At 39.0% G+C, this 19,516-nt stretch overlaps 1 protein-coding gene across 9 annotated transcripts in view; it reads right to left on the reverse strand.

The window, feature by feature from the left end:
* Positions 1-19,516, reverse strand: part of FHIT (fragile histidine triad diadenosine triphosphatase) — a 1,408,202-nt gene that overhangs the window by 160,194 nt on the left and 1,228,492 nt on the right. The window lies entirely within an intron of this gene.

Consider the following 19,516-nt stretch of genomic DNA (forward strand, 5'->3'; position numbering starts at 1 on the left):
CAAAGAAGTTATGCAAATGGCCGATAAGCATGTGCAAAGATGCTCAACATCATTAGCCATCCAGAATGGCTAATCCAATCCAAACCACGATACGATACCACTTTGCACACACTAGGATGACTATAATTAAAAAGTTAGAAAATAAATGCTGATGAGGATGTAGAGAAATTGAAACCTTCATACACTGCTGGTAGGAATGTAAAATGGTGTAGGTGTTTTAGAAAATCAGTTGGCAGTATTTCAAAAGTTTAAACCATATGACCCAGCAATTCCACTCCTATGTATATACTCAAGAGAAATATGTGCCTACGCAAACACTTGTACATGAATATCAGCATTCATGGTGGCATTATTCATCAGCAGCCTTATTCCTAAAAAAGTGAAAATCAACCCAAATGGCCATTAATTGATGAATAAATGGGCAAAATTTGGTACAGTGATGTATGAACCTTGAAAACGTGATACTAAGTGGAAAGAGGTCAGTGACAGAGGACCACATAATGTACAATGCCCATATATGTGAAATGTCCACAGTATGCAGTTCACAGACAAAGAAATAGATTACTTGTTTCCGGGAGCTGGAGGAAGGGGGATGGGGAGTGATTGCTCTTGGGCATGGGGTTTCTTTTGGGGGTGATAACATATTCTGAAATTAAATACCAATGATTGCACACTCTGTGAATGCATTTAAAACCACTTAACCATTTAACTGTACATTTTAAATGGGTAAATTATATAGTATTTTAATTATATCTGAATAAAAACTGTTATTGTAAAAATATGAGAGGTTTCTAACCTAGTGCCTAGCACACAGTAGGAGCTAAAAATGATAAATATTATTGGGGCACCTGCGTGGCTCAGTTGGTTAAGTGGCTGTTGGTTTTAGCTCAGGTTATGATCTCATGGTTTGTGGGTATGAGCCCTGCATCACGCTTTGCCGAGTGTGGAGTTGCTTGGGATTCTCTCTCTACCTCTACCTCTCTCTGCTCCTCTCCCACTCATGTGTCGCACGTGCACTCTCTCCCTCTCTCTCTCAAAATAAATAAGTAAACGCTATTTTTTTAATGGTCACTATTAATATTACTAACTCACCTGGACATGAGTTTCTCCATTTTTAAACTGTAGTAGATTATTCTGAACCTTTCGGCTCTGTTGCTCTGAGAATCTAAGTGCTTAAATATATGCACATTAAGATCTAGAGAAGGAAGATTATTGTGGGTTGGAGTAGTCAGGAAATATCTTTAAAGTTTGGACAGGGCAAGGGTGGAGGAAAGAGCTTCTAGAGTTACTGGAGGTAGAAATTCAACAGCACAAAGGTGGGAATGATTTAGTTCTCTACTGGACCCACAAGGTAGGCAGTTTGATTAAGCAAGTGGTTCACCAACGCAAGAGGCAAGTTGGATGAGGAGGTAAATTTCTATTTCAAAGGATCTTTAAAGCATTGGTTAAGAAGTTTGGATTTGCCAAAACACTAGAATGCAAGGATTTGAATTTAAGGAAAAGTAACGTGCCAGTTCACTTGGTGTAAGTGGAGAAGGCCAGAACAACGTCCAAAAGGTACCAGTTGGCGAGGGCTTAATGAAAGAGGATAAGAATGAGGTCAGAAAAGAAATGGTAAAAAAAATAAATAAATAAAAGAATTTTTTTTTTTTTTTTACCTGGTAAAAAAGGTACATTGTAAAGGTGACAGAATTCAGAAAGAATAATCTCCTTTCTCAAGACCTAACAAAGTTAATAATAATGGCCACAAAATAATGGTGAAAGCGAGGGCAAATTTAACAGTAACCCCTAAATGGGAAATTAAATACATATCCATGCCATAAGATTCAAAAGTAACTGGTAGGAAAAAGGAAAGTAAGAATTAATGGAGGAAGGGAGAAAAAGAAAATAAATATAATTTTGGTGTGATTTGGAATTGTATTAAAATATCTCTCCCCAAACTTCACAAAGAGATTGGGAAAAAAATATGACATTGACAAAATTATGTGATTTTTTCTTCTAATTTCACCCATAATCAAAAGAGAAGTAGACTGAGGAATATGATTTGGCAGCTTTGAGAAAGCCCCAGAAAACCTCTAGAGAGCAGAATCCCAGGACTTCTGCCTACCCAAGAATGGGAATAACTATAAAAAGTGTTTGGCAACAAAAGTTAACAGAACATGATGAACGATAGTATATAGGGAATGGGCTTCAAGAATGCGCCGGAGATGAAACCAGGCTGGGATTGTTCAGAGGGGGACAATTTATGGGAGAAGGGGATGTATTCTACTTTCAGATGCATTAAGTTTGAGCAATGTTATCACCTGAATTCAAATGTCTAGATCAACCTGACCTACAGCTACCCAAGTAGTAAGCCTTTCGTAGGTATGTGCAGGATGAATAAGGCCACTACATATAAAATGTTAATTGAAGATGAAAAATGAAAGCAGCTGTAAACAGATTTTCGTTAAAAAAATCACTTTTTTCAAGCACTTTGGAATCAACAGTCTCCGCGATTCTTCAAAAGTTTTGAATTTCAAACTATCTTTTTGATATTATAGACCCATAGTCTGAGTCATCCTGCACTTAAAAAACAATCATGAGAAGTATATTAGAGAATAGAAAAACTGAATATGTAACTTCCTCCACTGACAGAAAAGACAAAAGAATTCCTATTTTTACAACTTATTTAAAGGCTACTTAACACTTCAAAAAGATTTATGATAGGTAGATTTTGAGATAATTATTTTCTGTACCTTGGTGTTATATAATCATCAAACATGAGAAATCAAATCAATTAACAAACTTAAAAGTGCAAATACTAATTCTTTGTGAATTTGTATGTTCAGTTTGATAGAAGCTATTACATGACTCTGAGAATGGACTTTTAATTAAAGGGAGCAAGAGTCAACCATCAGATGTGTTCAATTACGGGCTCCCCGATGAAGCTCACTGCCCTGGGTCCAGTGAATACTTCCTTTTCAAAAGACCCTCTCAAAACAAACAAGCAAACAAACAAAAAAACTTCAAAAAAACAAAACAAAACCTCTCCTCCTCCTTGTGCATTCTGACATTGGCTCTATAAAGGAATAACTAAACACTCAAATGCTCTCAAATGGAGACAGTTGGGTCTTGAGTCAACAGAGTGAGCCTCAAGGATGTGAATACAAATCCTTGATTATGTGTGACTGTGTACGTACATGTGTGTACTACATGCATATGTGTGTGTAAAACTTCTTGCACAAAGTCAGTTTTACTAATTTCCTACATTTTGAGAACATTCTTCTCTATCTCAAGTTGGGCATTTTTAACCTGGGGCTTTAAAAAATCTTAACAGTAAATGAAAATCTTTATGGTATCTGTGTAAATATTTAAAATTTTTCTTAGCTACGGGGTTTTCAGCATTCAGCAGGGCTCTCAAAGGGGTCTGTAATGCAAAATGGATCAAGAACCACAGCATGTAGGAACCCTAAAAATTAAAGACAGTCAAAATTTACTTAGTGAATCTGCTTGAGATGAAAAGAGAGCCAAATTCACAGTGCTTCTCAGCACGCGGTTCCTGGAGGCCTCAGTCAGTCAGCGGTGGAAACACATTGTGTCTCAACTGTCTGCATGACTCCCCAGCTCCTCCCACTATTATTTGTATATCCAGCTCATTATTTTCTTGATTTTTCCATCCATAAAATTAAATTCCTTAAGTGATAGAATCGATCTTATCACAGTCTTCCCTTTCTAAGGAGACTACTGTTGCTGTCACTTTGAAAACTGTAAATAGCATTCAAGATGATATTTAATTTTAAGTTTGTGCCAACATTTAGTGGAAATATCTAAGTTTTGAAATAGTAGGGAGCTCACATTCCATCTGGTGTGTTTTCATTTTATCTCCTCTTCTCAGTGAATTTTAAAAGTCAACTGCAGTGTCAATATCCTTTCTGCTATGCTAATGTGGCCTCCGTGCAGAAATCAAAGGGAGGGAGTCCTCAGGGCAAGTGGTTCTTTTTCAATTGAACTAGTTAGTGTCATAGAATCACAAAGTATCAGAGCTGACCGTGTGCTTAGAGGTAGCCGAGATGAGATGAGGCCTCTCAGTTTGAGGAAAGGGAAACTGAGCCCCAGACACAGGGAACTGGCCAAGGTCTCATTAGCAACAGAGCCAGGACGTGAGCCTCTCTAGAGGCAAGAAGGCGGTCACATCTCGGAACCTGGATGGCCCTTCTTCAGAGCATACTGCCCCACGGTACTTAGTGGCTTCTGCTCTCTCTGTGGTTACTGTTGCTCACTTCTTATCCATATAAGGTGAGCTACTATTTCAAAGTAATCACTGGTGGGCCATTTCCCTCTTGACCTTCTCTTTCGGCTAACTGGAAGTATATCTACTGTGAGGAAGCAGTGTCCTTCACTCACTCACAGGGCTTCTAAGTGCAGAAGGTACTGCCCAGTATGAGAAATGATTCATGCAGGGATAAGGAGGCTAAGCTGCTCTACCTGCCCATCCCCAGACATGAAAAAAGACTTCCAAACTGGAAAAGGGACAGAACTAAGAGAGATAAAGCAAGTAAGAGACAAACAGAGACAGAAAGAGAGAAAGCTCATGAGCACACTCTAGGGTACTATGCTTCCACCCTTGCCCTTCTTCCAAATCCCATGCTGAACCCTGAGGTTTGAAGATACATTAATTTGATACTTCCTGCTGTAACAGATTTCTAAAAACTTACTGGCTTTAAACAGCACAGGTTTATTATCTTAGAGTTCTGGAGGTCAGAAGTCCAAAATAAGTCTCAATAGGCTAAAATCAAGATGCCAGCAGGTATGAATTCTTCTCTGGAGGGCCCATGGGAAAAAATCTGTTTTCCTGCTTCAATGACCAAGGGAGTCTTTCTCAGCCTGCATCACTTTGACACTGACTGTTCCACCTACCTTATCCACATTTAAGGACCTTTGTGATTATATTGGGTCCACTCAGGATAATTCAGGATAATCTCCCTTTTTTAAAGTCAGCTATTAGCCCCTTAAATTCTATCTGCCACCTTAATTCTTTGCCATGTACCATATTTACAGGTTCTGGAAGTGAGGGCATGAGCACCCTTGGTAGACAGTCATTCTACCTTTCACAGTGACTTGCTGGAAACCTCCTCTTTGGATTGGGAATCCAAGAGTAGAAGGTACTGGTACCCAGCTTTCCCCATCTACAACTCTGGCAGCACATTGTTCCACAAAGAGAACGATCAAGTGTTGTAGTGACAACATGAGCATCTGCCAGGGAGTCCCAAATCTCCTTGCAGGTCTCAGAAAAGCATGGAAGAACAGAAAGACATTTCTGTGTCCAGGAGAAGAATGTTGAAAAGAGTGCAGAGTAAGTGCCCTTCCTGTGTTGTGACCAGAGGCCTTGTAAGAACCATGGACACCTAGGGAGACAGGAGACCATGACCATCAACCCTCAAAGGATGGTTGCCATGCTTGTGGGTGTCAGCATGGATGGAGTATACACCCGAGGACCAGGCAGGCAGATTACTTACACAGCAGAGGCCAAAGAAACAACAGCCAAGGACTACATAATCCCTGTCTGCCCCACATGACATGTGGCTCACAATGGCCCCAGAGAGCAGAATGCTGAACCAAGAGGTTGTAAACCAGAACAGGGCTGAATTATAGGACTGAGCTGATTCAGATGGCACTGGATTTGCTGACCTGAACTGGCCCTGGGCTGATGAAGTAGTCTGCTATCATGACCACGAATTAAACCCAACTTGGGGATCAAAGAATGTTTCATTTTTGTAGAGTCAAGTTGGTGATTGTGAAATTAATAACTGGTATGGGCCACTAGTGAACCTCAGAAATAGTAAGGGATGACCTGGTGATGGAGAAGAAACTGAAGACAAAGTGACTAGGGAGAACGAGACTTCAGAGCATTATATCTAATGTATTCTTTCTTGTGACTCTGAGCAGGAGCTCAGGGAAAATGTTATCCTGAAGAGTAATTTTTTTAACTAACAAGTCAGAGAGTGGAAACCCGGCAAAGGCCACTTCTCTGGGCATTTCAGTTCAAGTGGTAAGTCACGAACAGGGATCTCCCATGAGGGATTCACCAAAACTAAAGTCTATTTCTTTCACTACATTCACCAGCCAACTACCCATAAATGATGGTCTTTGTCAATGAGTGAAGAAGAACACAATGTCTGACTATTAAAAAATTACTACCTAATATTATATTTAAATTACAGAATTTTGAACATTCACTATATAAAGTTTGGGAAATGCCAAAGAGTTTGAAGAAAGAAAACAAGAGTGACCTATGATTCCATATCCAGCTATAATCTCTCTCTCTCTCTCTCTCTCTCTCTCTCTCTCTCTCTCTCTCTTTTTAATGAGGGAGAGGGTGCACATGCACATGCACTTGGTGGGAGAAAGGGGCAGACAGAGAGGGAGAGAGAATCTTAGGCAGGTTCCATGTCCAGCACAGAGGTGGGGCTCAATCTCACCATGAGATCATGACCTGAGCTGAAATCAAGAGTTAGACACTTAGCTGACTAAGTCACCCACGTGCCCCCACAATCCTTTTTAATTACTAGAAATATGTGTTTCCATTCTATTTTCAACCTATATGCCACTATTTTCATTCAATATTATATCCCAATATTTTACAACATTAAAATTATTTTAAAGCACTCATCCATATATATGAATACATACCATTAAAATATATTCTTCTATTTTTTTACTTTAAATTATTTCCCAGGTAGAGAGTTTTCAAATGAAATAGATAAGTTATACAAGTTTTATAGACACATACTCTGAGGTAATGTGGAAACTATGATACCAATAACAGCATTTTTGAGCCTACAGTGGAATAGAATAGAAATATCTATTATATTCTTGGCAGGGTGTTGACACAATTCCAAAATATGAAGGTGGATGAGGACTATTCTATCTTAGATTGATTTATCTCAGTGCTGGTGGGGCTTTCAGGGGCTACTTTTCAAACTAATTGCAGGTAGATTCCAGAAATGAGTACCAGGTCCAGAGCTGGCCTTTGTGATTTGGTTCTGGAGTTACCAACAAAGTCACACTGTACCTCCAGACTAAGGCCTGATATTCCAGCTTTAAAATCCTACTCTCCTCCCATAAGGCTGTGTTAGTTTGAAAAATACTTTATCATCTCAGGAAAGTTAACAATGTGAACTGTTCTCGTTACAATTAAGATACGGTTTCTTTCTTGAGAGGAGATTTTGACAGAAAAGAAGGTAGTACCCAAAAAGCAAGTGGAGGAATTTGCAGCTGACAAAGAAAAGCCACAGAACTGAGAAACACAAGAACTAGGCTCTGAATTTCGAGGGTCAGGGAAGTAACAGATTCGGTTCTGCAAATGACTTTGAAGAAACTACTCCATCGAATAGTGGGATTTATTGGGTATGAAGAGGTAGGGAGGACAAAGGGGATTAAAACTCTTCTGGGAGTTCACAGAGGCAGCAGAGTGAAAGAGAACTGGGTAGTATGACTCCCCTGTCTGTTTTTCTCTCCCCACTCCCCTCTCCCCTTTTTTTTCTTCCTTCCTTCCTTCCTTCCTTCCTTCCTTCCTTCCTTCCTTCCTTCTTTCCTTCCTTTTCTCTCTCCTCTCTTTTCCCTTCCCTTCCCTTCTCTTCCCTTCCCTTCTCTTCTCTCTTCTCTCTTCTCTCTTCTCTCTTCTCTCTTCTCTCTTCTCTCTTCTCTCTCTCTCTCTCTCTCTCTCTCTCTCTCTCTCTCTCCCAGATGACCTCAGAAAAGTTATTAGGTTTCTCTGTGCCTCAGTTTTCTTATTCTTGGAGATAAATGTACTCACTGCTCCACCCTGCACTTCATGGATGCATGACCTCCTCAGCATGCTAAAGTCATAAACACACCATAATTTCCCTCTCCATTTGAGGATATCACCAAATGTCCCTCATTTTTCTCAAGAAGTTGAATTCAGGTGTATACCAAATCACTAATCGATGAAACTACCCAAGGTCTTCATGCTTTTGACTTTGAGATGAGACTTGAAAGAAGAAACTATGCCAGTGCTGCAGGGAAGGAAGGCAAATTGGTAAAGGGCAGACACATCGTGTGGACAGAAAATGTCATAAGGAAACGTTGGGGCACTTATTTCAGGTTGTTACAAATGAATTCAGCCTCAGTCTTCCTATCAACTGATGAGGCCAAGATTACTGGAGAAGCCAGTTGAAGGTTCATGCATGGATTTGACCTAACTGTACACATACCTCTTCAAGGTCTCTGAAGAGTTTTCTAAAAAGAACCAAAATTCTTTTAAAGGAAAAAGAAGATTCAGGAGCAAGGTTTCATTTCAGGGAAAAGGGAATATTCAATGTAAGAAGCGTTTCCAACAGGTACTAGTACAGCTGGCCTAGAAGATATTTATGGTCCATTGAGAGTTGTAAGCAAGGACTGTTTCTTTTTGAGGAAGAAAAAGGCAGCAATTTTCTCTTAAATATTTTAGTGTGTTATCATGACATGAATACACTATAAGGCATGCAAAAGTATTTAAGAGGTTCATTGCACAAAACCAGCTCAGAAAGGATGACCTTGGGAATTGTAGAATCATATATATATATACATATATATGTATATATATGTATATGTATATGTATATATATACGTATATATATATACATATATATATGTGTATATATATATATATATATATATATATATATATATATATATATATATATATATATATGAAGGAGCTATAATAAAGTATCTAGGTGGGGACTAGTTGTTCATATTCAAAAAGCAGAGAACATGGCTAACTTTGGAAAATGCCAATTTCCTAAACTCTAAGTCTTATTAGCTGCTTAATTAGAAGTGGTGTGTCCAGGACCTATGGGCTTAGTGAAAATCTAGGATATGTCTGTTTGAGCGAATGTCTCCAAGGTCAAACAGAGATCTTGAAACTGCTTGAGATTTAGCATTGGGAGTCTAGAATAATCACTCTAGAAAAAATCTAGAAAAAATCACTCATCTCACTATCTTTGAGTTTTCAATTAAAATGAGGGATAATATTTGCCTCAGACCAAAGGCTTTGTAGTCAAATGGACTGCAATAAAATTTTTGTCATGAACTAGTTATAAGGTCTTGAGACAAACACACACTTGCTGTGATATTTAGCTTTAATTGAAAGGTATTAATGATATCAACCCTGCAAGGATTAAGAAAATTCAAGTAATGTATGTATAACACCTAGCACAGGGTTCAGCACATTGTAGACTCTCATTAAGTAATGATGACATTTTTATTCTATTAGTATTTTTCATTAGTCCTCTCCCTAGGAAACAGGATTAAGAATTAGAATTGTTTATCACTATTCACCTATTATTTACTCCTGGAAGCAAATTCCCTTCTCCCATTTCAAAGATGGGAAACATAAAAGATATTGAGATTTAAATAACAAGTTCAGCATTAAAGAACTTGTAACAAACCACTCTACTGACCCATCATGTAGATTTTAGAGCTAGCTCTGCAGGTATAGGAGCCTTTTCTAGATTTTCTGGATTAGAAAGAAAATCTGGCATCTCTCAATTTACTCCTCTAAATCTAGGGGACCACAACAATCTCAAAACAGTAAGGTAAAGCAATCTGAAAGTCTTGGAATAAAATTATAAACCAGAATTTCTTTTTTTCCAGAAGGGATTCTGTCATTGGAAATGTTTGCAGGTCTGGACAGTGTGGGCTGCATACTTGTGGCAGCTTAAAAGTTTAATGTGGTCACAAATTATTGAACTGCTATGTCTCTGAAGGCTGTTGGCCCACAGGCAGGCATAATGACAGTCACAGGTAATGACACTAAACCTGCATGACCTCCCCTTGATGGGTCCCTTGCATTTGGAAAACCTCCTGGGTCTCCAGAGAATGTAGCTTCTGGACAGTCACCTACTTCAGCTTCCAACTTCTCACTCACTCATTCCTATCAGCTCTTTAGAAGTTTCTCTGATAATAACAGAACAGTAATAATACTGCTAATAATTACATAAATAATAGCCAACATGTATTAAGCATTAACACTGCATCAGGCATTATTCTAGGGCTTTATATGTAGTAAATTATTTTATTCTTCCAGCAGTCCCATCACAATCCCCATTTTACAGATGAGAAAATTGAGGTGAGAAACAACCAATCTGGATCTGGAGTCCCCAGCTTTAAGCCTGACAGTGCCTCAAAAATACAGTTAATGGGTTTGTTTTCAAAATTGGAAAAAAGTATGACCACATGAATAATTGGTGTTTGGACCACCCATAAAGGATTAATGGCCCAAAGAAACAATAATCAAAACAGTGGTTCCCCTGTCCTCCAAAATTCATGGGTTATTTTGTGAACATCCCTGGTGAAATTAGCAAAAAGATAATTAAAAAATTTTTAAAAAGAATGTTGGGGGGCGCCTGGGTGGCGCAGTCGGTTAAGCGTCCGACTTCAGCCAGGTCACGATCTCACGGTCCGTGAGTTCGAGCCCCGCGTCAGGCTCTGGGCTGATGGCTCAGAGCCTGGAGCCTGTTTCCGATTCTGTGTCTCCCTCTCTCTCTGCCCCTCCCCCGTTCATGCTCTGTCTCTCTCTGTCCCAAAAATAAATAAAAAACGTTGAAAAAAAAAAAAAAAAAAAGAATGTTGGGGCTCCTGGGTGGCTCAGTCGGTTGAGCATCTGATTTCGGCTCAGGCCATGATCTTGCGGTCCGTGAGCTGGAGCCTTGTGTCAGGCTCTGTGCTAACAGCTCAGAGCCTGGAGCCTGCTTCAGATTCTCTTTCTCTCTCTCTCTCTGCCCATCCCCCACTCATGCTCTGTCTCTCTATCTCTCCCTCTCTCTGTCAAAAATAAATAAACATTAAAAAAAATAAAAGAATGTAGAATCTGTATAGAAGAAACCACCTGGTCATCTTTCAGATCATTTCACTGTTAAAACTTCCACAAAACATTTGATTAGGGATGACAGGACCTAAGTCAACTGTTCGATGACATATTTCTTGTGTTACCTTCTGATTTTAAGGAGCAGGAAAAATAAATTATTATCCTCTGGATATGGAGGGCCAGGGTGAAAAAATTAAGAGGTTTTGCATTAAGTTGCACTTTATGAAAACAAATGAAGTTGTTAAGATTTAAAAAGCTCTTAAATTGCACTGTCCAATTTGGCAGCCACTAGAGTAGCCATGTGGAACTAGTCTCAATGAGATGTGCTGGAAATATAAAACACATATTGGATTTCAAGGACTCATACAAAAAGAGGATGTAAATATCTCATTAATAAGGTTTTGCATTAGTTACATGATGAAATGATAACCTTTGGTTACAGTGGGTTAAAAATCATATCATTAAATTAATTTCACCAATTTCATTTCACTAGTTTTAATGTGGCTACTGAAACATTTGTAACTACATATTAACTCATATTATATTTCTGTTGGGTGGTGCTTCTCTAATACACAATGTGCAAAGTACAGACTGGGAACATTGTAATTGATACGATCTGATGATGACACAAGTAAGGCTACATTTTGGGCCCACAGGCTGGGATTCCAAAAGTCAGGCTATGTTTCCAGGGCCCCGTGTGCCTTTTCTGAAGCAGGTAACTTGGAGGCCTCGTATTCTTCTCTGCTGGAATGTGACACATGATAGATTCAAAGAACAGGTCCTGCTGCAAGCTAAGGGGTAATAAGACTTATTCATAAAGATTATTATAATTAAGTATATCATTCTTTTGTCTAAAAAATGACAGTTGATAACTGAAAAGCAAAAAAAATTCCAATGCTTTGGGGCTTTAAAATTATATTAGTTTTTACCTTTCTCTCATCCTTAATTCTTGCTTATTTTGCTTTTCATCTTTTTTTTTTTAAACATTTATTTATTTTTGAGACAGAGAGAGACAGAGCATGAACGGGGGAGGGTCAGAGAGAGAGGGAGACACAGAATCAGAAGCAGGCTCCAGGCTCTGAGCCATCAGCCAGAGCCCCACGCGGGGCTCGAACTCACGGACCGTGAGATTGTGACCTGAGCCGAAGTCGGCCGCTCAACCGACTGAGCCACCCAGGCGCCCCTGCTTTTCATCTTTAACAGCGAGATCAAGTCAGGGGCACCTGCACAACTCAAATGGTTGAGCATTCGACTTTGGCTCAGATCATGATCCTGCAGTTCGTGAGCAGTTTGTAAGTGTGAGCCCCCACATCAGGCTTGCTGTTGTCAGCACAGAGCCTACAGTGGATCCTCTGTTCCTCTCTCTCTGCTCCTCCTCCACTTACTCTCTCTCAAAAATAAATGTTAAAAAATAACAATAACAAAAGAGACATCAAGTGAAATGTTTGGGGACTTTTTTTCTTTGAGGCCATTATAATTTTTACTGGTACAAAAGTGCCAATGCCCAATTCATATCTCTTTTCCTCTTGCTATACTTGTCCATTTCTGTACATAATTTATTCCTCCAATAACTTTTCCTATCCTTTTCCCCTATACTTTCAACTCTCAAATAAAATAGATTTGGAAAAATTTCTCATGTGAGATAGTTTTCTTTAGTGGACCTAGTCTCCAAGTTTACTAAAATTTTTTGGACACTCTTAGTAAGTGACTGTTTATAGTTAAGTCAAGAGCCTTGAATATAAACCTAATTTAAAAATTAAAAAATTGGGGCACCTGGGTGTCTCATTCGGTTAAGAGTCCAACTTTGGCTCAGGTCATGATCTCAGTCTGTGAGCTCGAGCCCCGCATCAGGCTCTATGTTGACAGTTCAGAGCTTGGAGCATGCTTCAGATTCTGTGTCCCCCTCTCTCTCTGCCCCTTCTCTCCCCACGCTCTGTCTCTCTCTGTCTCTGAAAATAAATAAACCTTAATTTTGTAAAAAATAAAAATAAAAATTATATAAATGATCCAATCTTCAATTACTGATGCTAGTGGAGGTCTGACTGCAGCATTGAGTGACTGAAAGCACAAGTGTGACGGAGGTATCTCAGCGAGAAGGGCTTCATAGAGCAGGCACTTGCCTGCTGCATGATTTTACAGATTTCTGCTAGGCTATATATGTTTGGAGAGAATATTCACTGTGGAAGGCAGAACAGACCCTGCACAACAAAGCCTTATTGAGAAAACATGGAGTGGTCTTACTTTGATATGATGGATAGAATGGCATGTGGTTACCTTTTTGCTGCTTATTTCTCATGAATATGCAATTGAACATATTTAAATGGAGAGGAGAGTAATGCTGAGAAAACTGACACAGGGTGGCAGTCCTCAAAGCCAACACCAGGAAAAACCATAGAGGTGGCATCCTTTGCCTTGAGGTACATCCTGTAGATACCTGTCCTCTCTTTTAAAAAAAAAAAATTAATGTTTATTTGTGAGAGAGAGAGAGAGAGAGAGAGAGCGAGCACAACTAGGGGAGGGGCAGAGAGAGAAATGGAGACACAAAATCCGAAGCAGGCTCCAGGCTCTGAGCTGTCAGCACAGTCTTATATCCAATGACTTTGTGATTCTCTCTGGAGGCCCCCACCCCACCATCACCACCATTATAATCCTGCATTCTTCTCAACATTTCATATGTGGTAATTAATCTGAATTGTATACTCCCCAAATTATTATCTCTACTAGGAAAAATGGGAAGAAATAATTTGAAACCAGATGAATACTTCTCTCCTAATCTGACATTCCTCTCTTCCAAGGGACAGGAAGATTTAAATGAGTAATAATCTGACACAGGAAAGGGTAAACCAGATGTCTACTAAATTTTGTTATCAATAAAATAGGTAGCCAAAGAGAATTTGGAGATCCAACCAGGGAGAATTTGATGTCAAAGATAATTAAATTATATATTTATTTGTTGGTTATATCACATAAAGATTCTTTGAGCTAGACGTTCTCATATTATAATACCTTTCTATGGTGACAGATGATAATCACATTTCTTATGGTGAGCCTTTCATAATGTATATAATTCTCAAATCACTCTGTCATATACCTGAAACTAATATACTATATGTTAACTATGCTTCAATTAAGCATTTAAGATTGTTTTAGGTTTTCATGAATTTAGAAGAACCCATGGAGTTCTTGTTTTATTCTTTGCAAGAGGTAACCAAGTCAAAAATGCATTCCTCAGTATGAAGACATCATTGAACCCAGAGGAAAAAAAGCTAATTAACTGTCTCATTGAAACACTCCTTCCTTTTTGGAGTCAACTGGGGACCCATGGACTTTGAGCCCATTGTCAAATGGTGTGTGAAAGAGATCCAAGTTCAACAATAAATATTATCAGCAATATAATAGTTTTCTCCAGCCCTCAGGGCCAAATGACCTGCATTTTAGCAAATTGATTTTGTTCATGCATTGTGTTAAGCCAAGCAATTGTTTCCTATGGCATGCTTGAACCCACAGTTGCTCTGTCTATGAAATTCATGGTTGAATTGTCCAATTGCTGATTGCTATTCCCATTTGCTTTAATAATAGTCACTTCCTTCATCAGTAATGGGTTTTATATACAGTGCACAATCACAACCATTCAATGTCACCCATAAACATTTGATGAATTGTCTAATACAGTTATGAGAGTTGCTTATTTGGGACGCAGCTAGGGTAAGCCTTACAGAGTTAATGAGATGATGTACCATGGCATTAGGCAATGGACATTTCCCTCCCCCACATTAGCTGTATGTTCTCTTTTAACCAAGGACCCATTTATGTCATTATCATAATCTTCATCAACTTGTCAAGATAATGGAGGGCCCACTGAGTTCAGAGAAGGCCTCACATAATTCATGGAAATTTCAAGAACATAGATATAGAAAGGGTTTGGGAGCAACGGACAAATAAGATCTGCATGGAAAACAACACAGAAAGGGCTTTATAATAAAAATTTTGTCTTGGAATGGGTGGAATATGAACTCAGTTTTGAGGGAGTGGAAGGAGACTCATTCTCTGAAACCGGGAAGATACATCAGTGAACAAAATGCACAAAGACAAATCCAGGACAGAAAGCTGGAGGAAGAACAGATAATGATAATCTCAAGAGATGATAATCGAGGTCAAAATGAAAGCAAGAGAACTCTCAAGCCTGCTTTTGGCAAATCTTACATCTGTATTTGTTACAGATACGCAAGTCTGGGTTTTTGGGTGAGACAAGTTAATTTTGACACATGACTTGTTTTGATCCACCAGACTTGCTTAGCAATCAGACGAGGTTTATAATTACTCACCATCTTTCTGATGTGCAACAAGATGAAGCTGTGTGCACATTGATTTCTGACCAATAGAGCCTGTTCCATAAGTCTTCCATTAGATTAACCTCAAATGGCTGACATCACCATGTCGGAATCTTACCCAATGTAGCTATGAGTTAATAAGTTGATCCCCTGAAAATCAAGATGTGCTCTCCTTTTAAATTACCTTAGGACTAGTAGGGAATGTCAAATTCTTCTAGTTCAACACCTCATTCCCTCATATACTCATTCATTGAACAAATATTTCTTGAAGACCTCCTCTATGCCAGATTAGGTCCCTGTTCCCAAGTCTTTACAGTGCAGCTGGGAACACAGGCACTGAATACTAAACTAATAAATTATTTCAAATGTGGTAACTATTAAGAAGAAAATAAACATAACAACAGAATTTCTGCAGAGAGGATAAGAGATTATCTATCTTAGATGGGTTGGGGTGATCGATGAAAAGAACTCTTCAAAGAGATGACATTTGAACTGAGATTTGGATGAAGACATGAAGTCACTTGAGGCGAGAGGCAAAGAAAACAACATGTGCCAAGGCCCTGAGGTAGGAACAAGAATAATCTGTTTGACAAAAGCAAGCGGGTAGAGAGAATGAGACTTCAGGATGCACTGAAGATGACAAACTCCCAGGGCCATAGCACTATATGAGTAACCAAGGAGGTAAAACAGAGGTTGTAGAGAAGTGACGTGCATAGTGGACTAGACAGACGATCCTGTAGAATAGTAACACTTGAGTGGTAGAAAAAAGAGGAGTAGGCCAAGAAATGGGCATATCTCAAAATCCAATGCCTTCAGTGGCCAGACACGTATCATAAACATGTGAAGCAAGTCTTGGTAAGAGACAGGGATTTGTGGGGAATGTAGGGACCTGAAGAATGCGTGACATACCTAAAAGCATTCAGACTCATTAAGAAATACTTGGCATGCAAAATAAAATACATATGAGGAGGTGAGCAGAGCCCATGGACCATCAATATGCAACAATGAACTGGAGGAAAAAGTAGGAAGCAGGCTGAGAAAGAGAAAAATCAATAGAGTATGGTCTCACACAAGTCAGAGGTGAGCTATACATGTATTTCTATGAACAACACAAAAAGTTTGTTTTATTAGTCAGTGACCCAAATGCTGTAATACTAACAACAACAAGAATACCTCACACTATTTGTTACAGAACTTGCCTAACCTAAAAATAAAGGTAATCATCCAATGGGTCAGATTTGTAAAGATAGGAATCATAGAACTAAGTGGTCCCTCCAAGGACTGGATGTAGAGGTCCACCTGAAGAATCATGGCCATCTGTGCTTGCATAGATCCAGGAAAGGGAAGCTCCACCCCCCCCCCCCCTTCACACACACACACACACACACACACACACACACACACGGTACTAAAAATGTTTATCACTTTCTATCAATTTGATCTGTTGTTATGTGGTGCTGGTATCTGGCTCCTTTTAGCCTAGAAGTCCCAAATCTCCCCTCCCCCAACTCCCAGAGTCACACAGAGCATTTAATACTTTTCCCACGTACCAGCCCTTCATATATTTACAAACAGGGACTCTGTCACTGTCTTCCCTCTGCAAGTTTTCCTTTCTCTAAACAAAATATCCCCACCTTCAACTACTCCCCAGATCACTGTGTCCAGACTCTGCTATCCCAATCACCTTGCTGTGAACCCTCTCCAGTTTGTCACCATCTCTCCTAAAACAGCGCCCAGGGAGAACACCATATTCTTAGCCAATTTACAACCTAAGGCTTCTTTAGGTATCATTTTCTATTTCCACAGCAGTAGGAACACAATTACATTTTATCAAGCTCAGTCTTCTGCTGTCCCTGTTCCCTACTCCCTACCCTTCATGGCAGTTTGTTTGTTGTAGTTCCGCGACAAATGCATAATCTAGAGTGAGTGCCCCCATCAGCATAAAGAATGCTGTACCTCATCACTCTATCATTCCTGATTAAGATCATTCAGTCTAATGTACATTATCTCTTGTACCAATAATGCTTGTGCAATGCTTCATGCTGCCTGTGCCACTTTCAAGACATTATCTTATTATGTACTCAAACTATATTTTTGTATAAAAAGGAAGATGAATCTGAGAAAAAGCAGTTAAAAGTAGAGAGAAAATTGGAAATCTGACTCTTGAAAAGAGTGTTGAATGGAAACATCCAATGACCTGACTTCAAATCCAAGCTCTCCATTTACCCACCAAATGCTAAGTTTTTAAAAACAAAAGTAATGATCATAAGAAGAGAAACACCTACCTATTAATAGATGCCTAGTATGTACCAATTCCTGCAATAAGCTTTTCAAGTACAGTGTGTCATATATTTCATATAATAGTCTTTTGAAGGGTATTAGCTCCATTTTAAAGATAAGAGAATTAAAAACAGAGCTTAAGTGACTTGTCCCAGGCCACAAAACTAGCAGGTGGCACTTGGGTTTAAACCTCACTCTTCTGGTGCCCGAAGTTCAATCTCTTCATAATTTCATACCACCATCTCCCTTAGTGGGTATTGTCTATACTGCATGCGACTTACTGGTTAATTGAAAAAAAGAAAAGAAGAGAACTCTTACAGTAATTCCTTCTCTTGGGATGCTTCTCCAAATAGGTAGGAGGCAGGAATATGTGCTGCCTCATCTCTAGGGCTAGAGATGCTGTGAAAGCAGGCACACAAGGGCAAAAGAGTAAGGAAGGAGAGAAAGGCCATGCACCAACCTCAGTGTTGGACATCGTGTCTCGAACTGGGCTGAAATGTAGCCCCATAGCTCCTGTCATGAATGCATTCAGAATATAAATAAGATTTCAAGGTGACAGTTCAGCCCAAGAAAACAGTGTTTTCAAGCACTTTTAATAACACTTTAGCAGTATTCACTTGTATATAAATCATGTGCTAATTTATTCATTAAAATAGCCTGTACTTGGCAACATTTTATTAACCTTAGTTTATGCTAATATGATCAGTACTCATATTTTTTTAAAAGGCATCTCTTTATAATTACTCCAAAATTCTGATTTTCTTCCAACGCAAACTAAGCCCTTACTAACTCCAAGTCACATTCCACATCTAACGAAAATGAGTTCAAATTACAATATTATAGGATATAACTTTGAGAAAGCACAAATTTGGGAGAGAGACTATTCCCAAACCTAGCCATGCATCAGAATCTCCTGGGCACTTGCTTATGCTCTCATAACTTCTGATTTCGGTATGCCTCTGCAATCTACTGGGTCAGACTCTCTAGGGATGGTATCTCTGGAGAAATGAGATTTGCAGCAACTGGTCCAAAAACCAGTACTTAGGGACGAGTCACTAGAGCATTTCCACCCTGCACATTCCTCCTGCAGCTCTTGGAAAAAACAGGAAGCACAGTATAGTGAGGGACATCCCAAAAGCATGATCATCAGTCACCACAAAGAATCTAATAGATCCCAGAAAAATTAATTGTAAGTCTCATTAACTGATGACCCCTCAGTCTTTATTGTCAGGGTCTGGGTAGCCACTTTAATACCAGTTATTGCCAAGAAATACTATAATTTTTTTAAATGACACATAAATACAAAAAAATAAAACCCTAAAAATATAAAACCAGGTGGGGATAAACATAGGGATAGAGCCACATGATGAACAACCAAATTTTTAAAAATGTATTTTAAACATTGCTCTCCAGGGTTTAGAACAGGAGCGTCAAATAGGTGACAAAAATGGCACCTCTTTCTTCTTTGACATCTGTGGTCGACATTGTTAACCAATCACAACATTTGTCTTTGTTTCATCCAGAAAAGCCTCAAAACCCTTTCCAACCAAGCATCTTAGGGCACCACTGTCACGTGATCATTTGGGGAAAATACTTGCCCATCACTGGCTACAACAGGCAGTTAAACTGAAATTATCTTCCAATATTTTATACCAGAATAACCCTTATAGGCGACGTACCCCACAGAGTGAGACAGACCCCTGAAATTTCTCAGGTACATGAGGCCCTAGGACCAGATCACCTTGTTACTTCATCTTTGTAGAGGTTTCACATTTCTGTGTCTGAACGGAAATTTCCAGAAGTCAATTAACTGCTAAAGTGTTTATGATACATGGGCAGCACTCATTCAAACCAGCTGGTTTCGGGTAACAATAATTCAAAGTTTTGCTTTGAATAAATGTTAGGAGAGACAAGCTGAGTTCCAAAGCATCTCTAAATTAAATAGTATTTGACTAAAAAAAATAATATGTGAATCAGCTTGATTTCCATTGGTTGGCGGCACTACCGATTTTCTCCTATGGAGACTCTGGGCCATATTTCCAGACAATATTTAGTG

The sequence above is a fragment of the Panthera leo genome, chromosome A2 (assembly GCF_018350215.1).
Source record: "Panthera leo isolate Ple1 chromosome A2, P.leo_Ple1_pat1.1, whole genome shotgun sequence".
Lineage (NCBI taxonomy): Eukaryota > Metazoa > Chordata > Mammalia > Carnivora > Felidae > Panthera > Panthera leo.